This window comes from Tympanuchus pallidicinctus, unplaced genomic scaffold (assembly GCF_026119805.1).
Source record: "Tympanuchus pallidicinctus isolate F22 unplaced genomic scaffold, pur_lepc_1.0 scaffold16, whole genome shotgun sequence".
NCBI lineage: Eukaryota > Metazoa > Chordata > Aves > Galliformes > Phasianidae > Tympanuchus > Tympanuchus pallidicinctus.
Genome location: NW_026294679.1, coordinates 11,491,178 through 11,503,333, shown reverse-complemented (window position 1 = coordinate 11,503,333; position 12,156 = coordinate 11,491,178). Strand labels below are relative to the sequence as shown.

At 43.8% G+C, this 12,156-nt stretch overlaps 2 protein-coding genes across 6 annotated transcripts in view; both read right to left on the bottom strand.

Moving 5' to 3' along the window:
• The window catches only part of SH3PXD2A (SH3 and PX domains 2A), a 236,364-nt gene that overhangs the window by 141,352 nt on the left and 82,856 nt on the right, over window positions 1–12,156 (bottom strand). The gene's annotated exons all lie outside the window — the stretch shown is intronic.
• Window positions 1–12,156, bottom strand: part of ATP5MK (ATP synthase membrane subunit k) — a 426,737-nt gene that overhangs the window by 337,481 nt on the left and 77,100 nt on the right. The gene's annotated exons all lie outside the window — the stretch shown is intronic.

Below are 12,156 nucleotides of genomic sequence, written 5' to 3'. Positions count from 1 at the left end.
CTTCATATCCTTTTTTGGTGGTTTTCTTCCCTTTTTCTTTTGTGCTACATTTCTTTTAATGTATTGAGACAAGAATAAATTATATGTTATCCTTGTGGTGCAGAAACAGTATCTGCCAGCATTATTTAATCCATGAAATGTCTATGTAAAAAAAACCGCAGGCATATATACCACCTCCTGATCCAAACTTCTTCTGCCAGCAGGCAAGTGAGATACTAATCCATAGATGGTGGGATACGAAAATGAGCTACGAGATGAAATCAGATCCCAAATCTGAATATGTGGTTTTGATTTTGTCATGGTTACAGAAGTTGAGAGGTAAATGACACCACTGCCTTTAACAGCCCAGTAACAGAGGCTCTGCACCCTCCCAGGCTCTGCTCCTTCTGTTTGCCTTTCCTCGTTGTCGCGGCTGCTACTCTGTAAACTGTTAAAGCCTTTTGTCCCAGACAGGACAAAGTGCCTTATCAGAGTTGATTTCAGGATCAAACCCATCAGTCAGCTTGTCCTCTGAAGTCATCATTTCAGAGTGCCACCAATCTCTCTGGTTCCATGTGGTTATCTCACCACAAGGCTGGCGCTGAGCCATCCCTGTAGGATGTGATGCCTGGAGGTAACAGCACAGCACACGGGAAACCTTCAATACACATCCAAGGCACTCATCCACACTTACGTGATTTAAGCAATGGTTGCTACATGTTTACCTCCCTGCACTGCCTGATGCTGGATACACCAAAACATTGCCGCTTTCTTGCTCCTATCCCGAATAAATGGGGATACTACTGGATCTAATGGATCCCTACTTACAAAATATTTCTTAGTTTCTCCAGGATCACAATGTACTTGCAGTGCATAACTGCAGTAAGGCTCTTTTCCTGGAAGGGGGCATGGGGTAGAGAACAGACTGCTTCCCTCCTCCAGAAATGCTGCTGTGGGAGATTTTTGCATTTCTTCGCAACTTTTATAAATACACTGCAAAGAATAAGGGACATTTTGGAAACATTTGCACTTTTTGGCTTTTCTGTTTTCAGTTCAAGCCATGAGTCAAAAGAACTGGTGACTGTTTGAAAACATAAGGGAACCCAAGACTTAAACACATTGAAGATCTACTGCAAATGTGACTCAATTTTCCTAAAAAGTTTACAGGGAGGCCCTGTCTTCAAAGTAACATAATAAATGAAAGTCTCAGACATAAGAAACAAGATAAATATAATAAAGAACGTTATATTAAACACAGAGTACAAAAAAGACCCCAGGATATGATAAGTCTTCATTCAGTCCTTAAATGGATATGGAAAATATCAGGATGACTGTGGTGTTCAGATGAAGCAAAGCCCAGGAGGTGCTTCCATTTTTATCCCTCAGAAAAAGGGAATTTTCACTCTTCTACTAAAAGCTAGAAAAGGCTATGCAGGGGCTGTGGGGCAGATCTGTGGCTGCCCAATCCACAGCATTGAGAACTGAGATCTGGAGAGGGCCAAATAACTCAGATCAGCATTGCCAAGAAAAAAAAACCAAGAAGGAAACCAGGATGGTCAGAAAGCACATCTTGTTCCGATGGGCAGCGAGGATGGACCCTGACCAGGCAAATATGAAGATGCTTGGGCACAGAAGCCTCCTTGCTGGGGTACAGGCACATTGCTAAGGAAGGAAGGCTTCCCAAATGCGCAGCTTCTCCCCTTCTCTAGGAAGAAAGGCTACACCAGCAGAAGCTTGGCTGAATCCATCGTGACCACACAGCAGGAAACACCACAGACCATGTATGAACTCCTACTGTTCCCTCAAGTTCTCCCATTTCTTCAGGGCTGTATGCTCCTCTATGTTTTCCCAGTGGCTGCAGCTGGATGCAGACCCCTGGCAGGGGAAAGCACTGACTAACAAGGTATCTAGGATCACCCTGGCAGTGAGATAAAGCAACAAGCAGCAGGCAGAGAGCAGAGTACGGCTTGTAAGAGCCCACAGAAAGGAAATCTTGGGGAGGCAGCGGATGGGAGCACGTTGAGCTGCACTGAAGTGAAGCGGGAAGTCCTGTGGTGGCTCTAAATGGGTAATTTCCTTGCAAGGGTGGTGTGCTGCTTTGCGTGCTGCTTGGCTTTTCCTCTGGGTAGTTTCCACATCTCTAAGGAAGGGGCCTGCTTATACACTAGTACATCCCAGAGCTGCTTCCTCCCTCAATGACAAAATGAATTTTACTTCACCTCTTCTAACACTCCTCAGGCACCACAACCCTACCTCAGGCTCCATTTGGAAGCTATGGGCTGTAAGACAGTACTACCTCATACACCACTTTCATTTACCTACACACACGGCTCAGACCAGGCCAAGGATGAAGAGAATGTGTGTAGGAAGGACACAGCAGACAGCAGCACTGGGAAAGAGAGATGTGAGGAAGAAATAGGGCTCCAGTCCTGCTGCTAGTGCAGGATGACAATATTTATTTTTATTCTTTTTTCTTAAAAGAAAATATTATTCCTAGGAAATTAATGTGGATAAGAGGCAAAGTATCAGGTTTAACTTTGTAGGGGACATCTTAAGTCATCCCTTCATCTGTGTATATAGAGATGTAGCCTTTAATTCCATGACCACACACCTCTTCTCCCATAGGACCCAGTTTCCTCCCCTGCACACAGCGGGTACACAAAGTGGGAAGAAGAAAGCTGTCTCAGAGACCGCCAATCTGGCAGCTGCTGATTCTGCAAGCTCGAAGGTATCCTCTGAACACTGCCAGCCTCTCTGTCAGAGGTTAGGGAGTGTCCAAACACAATGTAAAAGGGGTGATGGATAAATGCACGTTCACATCTAATCTTCCACCTCGAGCAGTCACTGCACGTCAGAGGACTCTAAGAGAAGCAAACCATATGATAAATAGTCAACAATGGACAGCCGGAATACAAATAGGTATGTTAAAAATACTATAATGTCTCATCTGATTTATGTTTATAAAGACATCTGCTGCCTCCAACTATAGAAACTACAGCTGTGGAGACTCCATCAGTCAGCTGTCTCCTAAAAGCAGGAATGGGCTCTCGTTTCTGCCTCTTGATGTTTCTGTTACTGTGCTGCTGGTTCTCTCCTCTTTTCACCCAAGAACTGGAGAGGTACAAGGTCTTCATGCAAAGTGCCAAGCAATGTATTCAACTTCCGATTGAATTCCTAGAGAGTCTGCTTACAAGGTGCAGTTACAGCTTCTCCTTTTGGGCTAAGCAGCCTTCCCCAGTGTAACTAACACCATTTAGTGGCTAAAGTATTTTTATGAAGGCTTCTACTATTTACACATAGCTGTTCTTACTTTTATACACTGAAGAAGTGTAAATGTGCAATCAGATACGACTCTTCAACCTGTTTACGCTGTGAAATCCACGCCAGAGCCCCACAGAGCTCTCAAGCACCTGTCATGCAACGTAACTCCCAAATGGTGCATTTAAATATGCACTGCCACCTTGCAATGTAAAACATATAATTCAACTACACAAAACTATGGGGTAGAAGAACAACTTAATGTTTCTCATGGACGTACGTGTGACTGTCAACCAGATGGCAATGTGACAATGGCCAAAATAGAGGTGTGTTCCTCATAAAATAATGTCTCGCTTTCACACGGGGATCCCAGTTTCCATGGATTGTTTCATCCATGATTTCCTGGAGTCAGGGAGCCAGTGCCAGGGTCCTAACACTGATGCCATTTGCTCCTGACAAAGAAAGGGGAGGGAAATGATTCATGCTGTTTCCACTGGTGGGAGGGGGAAGGACTTAAGCAGAAACTCGTGACTGTCAGAATTGCTGGCTGAATGTGGCTGCCAAAGGGCCTCAGTTGATAAAGGCCTTGCTAATCAGCAGAAATTACTATGAAAGGTGACAAGAGGTGATGGAGACAGATGGGGCTGCCAGGAGAGCCAACACAAGCAATAATAACATGGCGCTGAGATATGGGGGGGACAGAGGGTGTCCTTCTGTACTTGGATCCTGCTTCTAATGTGCAAAAGATGCAATGTTAAAGAAAATCACTGAAAAGAAATAGAGCATGGGAAATAACATGACTTGACTATAATATCACTAGGAAGAGAAATATTCCTCCGTTAGAATTGATAGCAAAATACATTAATTATTACAAGGTGAAACCAGAGACAGGCAAGAGACAAGGTTGATTGCCCACCAGCAAAGCGCTTCTACCTCTGAACCTGGCTGCCCTCCACTGACTGTAAGGTTGGCTACTTATCCTCCTAGGCTAACAGTGCCAGCTCTAGAGCAGCTTAGCCATTACAGACTATGGGAATTCAAGCACTTGGCACAGCTGGAAGAAGGATAAAAGCCATGAACACTGATGCTGAAATTCAAAAGTGGCAGATGGGGGCCACAGGGTGCAAATCTCAAGCTAACAGCTTTGTTAGTGTTTGTACAGTGCTCTGTATAAGCCAAGAGCTACTTCTTGCCACTCCGTGTCCTGCTGCTATCACCCAAACAACCTGCTGCTTCTGTAATCTCCTTTTCAGTTGCCCCAGCTGCAAATCTCCTACCACTCTAAAGCAAGATAGGAATTGAGGGGAAGACAAATGGTACATTTGGTCTGGGATGGGCTACGAAATTCTCCTTACTGTTTTCTTACAGTGGGATGGCTCCCTTTACACTGGTACATACCAGACATCCACAGAGACTCACCACCTTATTTACAGGAAAATGTCAAAGTACAACAAAGCAAAACAACTACCTCACATAAGAGGAACTCAACTGGAGCATAAGATCCCAGATCCCTCAAAATTGAACTCCCCATTGTGGAAATGGCTGCAGAGCGCTGGGGTGTGAGCAAAGCCTTCAGCTTCTATGGTGAAATTGCTGTCTCCTTGAACTGCACAACTCAGCTTCTTCGATGTGGAAAGCGAACTCTTTTGTAATTACTGGGTGCATCTGTTAGATTAGAATGCAAAGAGTTCACTGCTTTGAATTGCAGAAAGCAGTTTGTCAGAGGGCAGAAGGAGAATAGTATTTACACTTGCAGCCAGCAATCACTGGGAACTCCCTCACCTGGAGGAACCCACCTGAGGGCAAGCCAGAGACCCACAGAGATGAGGAACCAAAAGAGAGTCACATTTTCAAAACATGAGAAACACAGCCTAAGGAAACAGGCAGGGTTTTGCTGTGCAGAGGTTGTTGTGCAGGAATATCCTTCTCTTTGCACACAAGCTTTGCTATGCCATGAGCAAAAGGCATAGGAAAACAGGAAAGCTTATGCAGATCCAAACAAGCCTATGTGTATTTCTTCCCCAAGACAGTAACCTGAATGCTTAGACACTGACTGCACCCTCTGTTTCTCTGAACGTTCTCTAAAAAATCCATGTCTAAAACTTCAGGACCAAGTCGTCTAACATATGAAAGCAGAAGAGCTTAATCATCACTCAAGTTATCAAGACATTATGCCAAATCAATGAGTAAAACATCAACCACATCTCACCACTTGTGCTGAAACACTTGGCTTATCTTCTGTATCAGCTGACACCAGTCGCCTGATTTCACACAGGTAGTTAGTGGCTCCTAACCTGTGATCTCCAAATCACCAGTGGTCCACAGACACTCTACAGGGATCATCATTCATTGGTACAATTTTGAGAACCAGCAGCCCCTGCTTTACTCTGTCTGTTTGCTAGTCAACATGCTCATATCATCTTAGCTACTCCACCTCCTGCCCCACAGAGTGCAAAAATGAGCGTCAAATGCATCTGTACCACATTTCTTAACCAAAATGCTCTTCCTGAAGAGCTGGAATATGCCCTTCTTACTATACCAACTTTTTATCTGCGCTTTAAGAAAACACACTATGTAACACCTGGCTCACTGGGGCCTGATGAAGTCAACAGGCTTCTATTTGCTGACACTAGTCATGTCATGGAAGGACCGTATGGTCCCTGCTCAGCTTTTTAAAGCACAGGCCTTAATGAACTGAGCCTATTAAAACATTTCCACTGTCTTATGAGCTTTTATGAGATTTGCCATCAATGCACGTGTTGGTGTGACACTTAGCCAGAGATACTGGGACCAGCGCCAGCCCCACTGACAGAGCATCTCTCATACGTCCACTGGGGCTGGAGACCTTGCAGCAAGGTCACTGCAGGGAGGTGGGTTTGCACCGCACCCTTGCCAAACAACACTGGAAAAGCACAGTAAGGTCGTAGCCACATCCTCTGGTGTGACTGGCAGTAACACCGCTTGGGAGACTCCACCCTTATGCTGGTTGAAGCTGCAAATAAAATAATATTTGCACTCACACCACGTAGATCAAAGTCTTTCATTATTATTATTAGGAGGTAGGTCTTGCAATAACTTGGTGTTATGGCATATGCTCCTATAGGAATGCTGCAGACAGAAATTGAGGAGTAGGGAAACAAAGATGACTTTGCAGGATGACAAAATGAGCACACAGTAATGGCAGCAATAAAGCCGGTCCCCAGATCCCTCTGCTACAGAGGGATGTAGAAGGAAACTACATCTAAGTTAGCATTCGTGGCCAGAAAATCTGTTTTAAGCATTTATTCTAATGAAAAACAAATCCTCAATCTGCCACAAAAGAGGGAAAATTCTGTCCTATGGAAGACCTCAATTAAGTCAGCTGCCAGGTACACATGTACCACATTACAGGAGGTGAAATTCAGCACTCAGATTGGCAGGGACACTGCTCCTCAGAGCAGCTGTGGTATCTGGAAGGCACCAATTAACACAGAAATTGAACAAACAAACAGCTTGGCGGCAAACATAACTGGGTGCCTGTGCTTGTCAGAGTCTGGAAATCAATAGCTAGGGTTTCAGAGAGCAGTATTCAGAAACAAACTTCCCTGTGCTTCAAAAACAGAGCACCGTTCTTTCTTTCCAAATGGAAACGCTCTCCCAGAGTCCTTCAAGCTAAACCTCGGAACAGCTTCAAGCTGAATTTTCAGCAGGCTAACACATGGAAGCAAAGCACTGAACAACAACCAGACCACTGGTGGCCAGCCTGAGACAGGAAGCTCGTCTGCAGGCAATGCCAGCATCTCAAGGGCATCATTCTCGGGTTCCAGGCATCTTTGTAACGTGTGACAAAGACAGTCCACTGTGGGTATTTCTTCTCCGCCTGCTCCTATCCCTGATAAAAGTGCTGTTGATTTCAAAGGTGCAAAGGCACATCGGACTGCCGACAGTACGCAGATGAGAAGGGCATTTTGACTTCCAGCTCACATTTAGGTCTGACCATGCCTACCCCTCTCTGTTCTGACTCTAAAGGCTCTTTCCCTGCCTCCCCTGTGCTTACAGCACAATGACCGGCCTCTGTTGCATGCAACTCTCCCAGATGAGTGCATTTCAGCCATTTCCAGCTCATGCCACTTAACACAAAATACACTCATCTCAGCACCAGCACTGCCTGCTAAAACTGCATGAAAGCTGAGACTCATTCCCTAAAAAACCAAGTTCTTTTTCCAGATTCCTCCACAAGCAAGTAAATTCACCACTTATGTATGCAAGAGCATCTCAGAAAGACAGAGCTGCTGTCCTAGATAGAACCTCCCCTGGGTAATGCAAAGAGCATACGTCTGAACTCAGGAGAAAACAGCGCTGTCAGGCAACAGCAGCTTCCCCCACTGGAAGATGCAGAATAAAAAGCCCCTTTCAGGGATTAATGCTCTCACCAATTACTTGCCCCTTGAAAGGAAATGTGCCCTCAGTCGAGGTGACAGCAGGACCCTATGCAAGCTTTCATTTCCCTTTCATGGTTAATATGGCCTTTTTACTGCCCAGGAAAAAGGAAAAAAAGGCAGACTGGAAACTAATGTTTTGTTATTTTTTATTTTTATTAAGGATCACTGGGCCAAGCAATATAAAAACATAAAAATAACCCCAAATTCATTGCTAAATTAAAGAAAAAACACTAAAATGAATAGGCATAGAAATCTGAATTAGGAATGTGATCTGATAACTACCCTTTCGGGCCCTGATTAATTGCATTTGAAGCCAAGGAGACACAGAGCAGCCAAACGGGACTGACTACTAACAAAATATACATGACCAAACAAACTGGTCTTTCTCCCTCTGTGCCACCACACCGGAATGGCAGCTCCCCAAGTGCTGTTTGCCTTTGTGTACTGGTGTGCAGTGCTATGCAGGTCTGGCCAGAGTTATAAAGTCCCACTACTGGGTACCTTGGATAACCCCGCTGGGGTGGTCCAGCCTGCAGACTTGTGGTCTCCAACTACTGGGTCGAAAATGGACAGATGCCATCTCCTGCATTTCTAGATGGAGAATAACCACCCGTGTGTCTAGCTGGTACAGTTCAAGACAGCAGTTTCACCAGTTGTTACCACACACTGACAAAGGACAGAAGATTTAATCCACTCTGTTGCAGCCATGTAAGAGTGTTGCGTTCGGTTGGGTCAAAGATCTATCTGTAATCCTGCTCCCTGTCAGCAAGAGTAGTCAGAAAAAAACAAGGAAGAAATTCAAAGAGCAGGATGCATGCAATAGGATTCTCCTGACATATATTCCCCATTCCTGCACATCAGGTGTCAGAATTGTTCCGAATTAAAAATTGTTTACAATAACCACTGTTGACTCCATCCTACAAAAATTGCACTAGTGCTTTCTTGAACTCGCAGATGGTGCATTCCCTGTGGAGATCTCTGGAAACAACTTTCATCATTTAATCATATGGCATGTAATTACATACTCCCTTTTCACTTTAAGCTTGCTTTCCGAATTTCAGAGGCTGTACCTGCTTTTTGCATTCCGAGAATCAAAAATAATCCCATCCTTGTCATTTTCTCAAATCCTTCACAATTCCACAAAATTCTGTGTCAGACAGAAGATTTCTCATCTATTTATTCTCCCCATGCAGAAGGTAATTCACTTCTCTAATCCCCTCTGTCATCCTTCTCAGCACCTTGTTACACCTTTCTTGAGAGGCAACACACGGTGCCCACAATGTGAGGAAATCATAGATTTCCACTGTTGAAGCTCTGTTTTGTTCTCCACTCTCTGTCTAATTGCTTCAAATATCAGTTTGGCCTTCTGGCTGCTGCTGATTACTGAGCTGTAGCTTTTGTGGAAACATCCTCAAACCTACTGAAACCTCACTGCTGGATTGCAATGAATCTTTTTCTTCCTCCATTGCACCGCTTTGTACTTACCAGCATCACATTGTGTTTTTGCCATCAGAAACATGAGATCCTCCTTCAGCTTTTAGCAGTCAGCTCCCAGTTTGAATACCCTCAGTAACTTTGTGACTAGTTAAGTTCATTATAACTCTAACATCCCCTTTTGCAGATACTGGGTTGATCCTAGAACAGCTCCTTCGAGAATCTTTGCTGATAAAAACAACTTTCTTTTGGATACGAAGTTTTAAGACCTTTGTTCCAGGAGAATGCATCTTTTCAACCTGCGGGCTCATCTGCACCTATTGGCTTTCAATCATCCATTTTAAAAACTTTCCTGTAATATTTTTAATTTCAAGTCTCAGAAACCAAGGATTATTGTTAATGTCCACAACCATCAAAGCATCCAGCCTTAAACAGAGACTCCAATCTGGCAGAAAATAAGCTTACAGCCTATGTCAGTCATACATCAAATAACAAGAATGGCTGTTAATATAATTATCTTCTTATTGCTATTTTGGGAGGCACAGTAGGTTTTGATGGAGCTTGCAGTAATAGGATCTCTTATGCCATGATTTACAAGCACGTCTGTCTTGAACAATTTTCCACATGGGAAATTAATCACATTCTGCCTAATGGGAGGGAAAATATCCCTTTGCAGTTTCAATTGGATTTGCCATGGTCAATTGGGCATGGGATTCTCCTTTATCCTTAGTTATAATCCGAGGTGTAGTGATGTCATCCAAAATTTGCTGTTAGACTCCGCAGATGGAGATAATTCATTAATTGGCAATACTTTTACAGAATGCTCACTGGCCCACAATGAGTTAAGGCAAATCTACCAACATGGCATGGCCGAAAAATTGGACTGTGGCATGTATCAGCTATTGTACATAGTTATTTCAGAAACTACGCCCCAGAAAATTTCAATTACAGATTTTGTACAATGCAGTGCCATTACTTCTCTGGTAGAGAAATCCTCAGCTCAGGTTTCAGAAGCAGGCAACACACCTCCCCCAGCAGTGCACCTACACAGACCACTCCGTTAACTGACACACAGATTCCTGAAGGTAAACTGCAAGACACCACAAGGAACTGAATATGAGGTCCTCCATGTGCCTGGCCAATGACAAACCTGCAGTTAGCTGTTTTTAATTCTCTACAGGGACTCAAGACTAAACTATCCAGAAACTGTAGCTGACTTTCCCTAATATCATTACTCAGATCATTTGCAAAAGGAATTTTAATCCCTTCCTCTTTTCTGCAGGATGCAGAGCGAATGTCTTGGTACCGATTCATCTCTACTGCATATCTCTGAGAAACACTTCAGCTCGGAAAACCCCAATTATGTTTTCAGTTCCAGTGGAAAAGGGGTGAGAAAAAAAGAACCAGAAAGAGTGAGGGAAAAGAAGATAAAAAATTAACAGTTAGTTAAGTGGCACCACAGATAAAGAAGGTATTTCCAGGTAGCAGGGAAGGACATCAAAAAGATCTGTGTCTCTGGAATCCCTTGACTTTGCAGAATGAAGTTACTCAATGTTCCTTTAAGGCTGAAAGACTAAAGGAAAACAGGACGGCTTAATGTAAAAAGAAGTAATCGTATGACTGGAAACTATGAGTGCCCCTAGCCAAGCACCCAAAGGAACTGAGTAATGTTCATTAGTCAGTGACTTTATTGGTACTTGGGACTTTCAACTGCTGAGCAGGATTTAGACTCAAAGATATTCTGGGGTATGCTACTCTATGTTTGGACAGAATTCAGCCTCACCCCATGTAACATTTTTCCATGGCGATTCAAGCAGAACAAGGCCTCACATTTTCCCTGGGCAGGACAGAAGCAGGGCTCTTCTTGGGATCAGCAGAGTGGAAAGGGAGAGGGGAAATGTCACAGCCCACCAGTGGTGTAAGGACAGGATGGAGAGGAGCAGGCCTCCTGCTGGGAACCTGAAGCTGTCTTCCAAAATATTTACTCCCATAGCAGAACCCACCATCACAGACGCTGTACAAACGCAGGACAGCCCAACGTTAATTCATCCACAGTCTTAATGGTCAGTTCTACTGGGGCTTTTGAACAATAAACCTGCCTTTGCACCCACAGTCAGTCCCAATGACTTTGCTCTCCAAGGTGAGTGACATGATGAGGAAAGGTGGTGATGAACAGATCAGCAGTGGACAAAGAATTCTGTGTAGTGAGCCTCAGCTCAGCTTGCAGATCGGATCCAGAGCACAGGGGGATTAAAAGGACTTTTGCTTTCTTTACTGCGGCTGCATCAAGCCTTAGCTTACGTATCCACCTTCAGAATTTCATAAATATGCATTTTCTAGCATAGTCTCCTAACATCACCCTCTCTTCAAGGACAGCCATTTGAATCCCAAACAGATCCTTAACTCACTCTGAGTTAATATGCAGATCTTCTTTCAAGTACCTTCTTTTTCATGTTATTTACCCAGAAGTACCAGACAACTCTTTTTCACAGGTATCTCTTTGTAGTTTAGCAACGTTTCTGATTTTTCTATCAATGACACTGCTTTCCACATAGTTTAGCTCACAATTTCTCAATTTATGTTCATGTGCCAAGAGGATAAGACAGGTGCATTTCATCTATTGCTTTCAGTTTTAATTATATAACCGTTACTTGAAAAAGAGGGCTGTTTTGAAAATACATTCAGTACTAAAAAAAAAACTAATTTACTTCCAATATTTTGAATGCATGCAGGGCATTACCTTTAAGGACACACTGACTCTTCGCTGCCTAGGAGGGATTCAAGAGGTTCAATCCTGAGTCATTCCAACAAGTTACAGAATCACAGAATCATTAAGGTTAGAAAAGACCTCTAAGATCATCTAGTCCAACTGCCCATCTACCATCAAATTGCCCACTGAACCATGTTCTAGAGTGCATCTACACATTTCAAGAACACCTCCTCGGATGGTGAACCCACCACCTCCCTGGGCAGCCTCTTCCTGGGCTTCACTACTCTTTCGGAGAAGTTTTCCTAATGCCCAACCTGAACCTCCCCTGATGCAACTTGAGGCCATTCTTTTTTG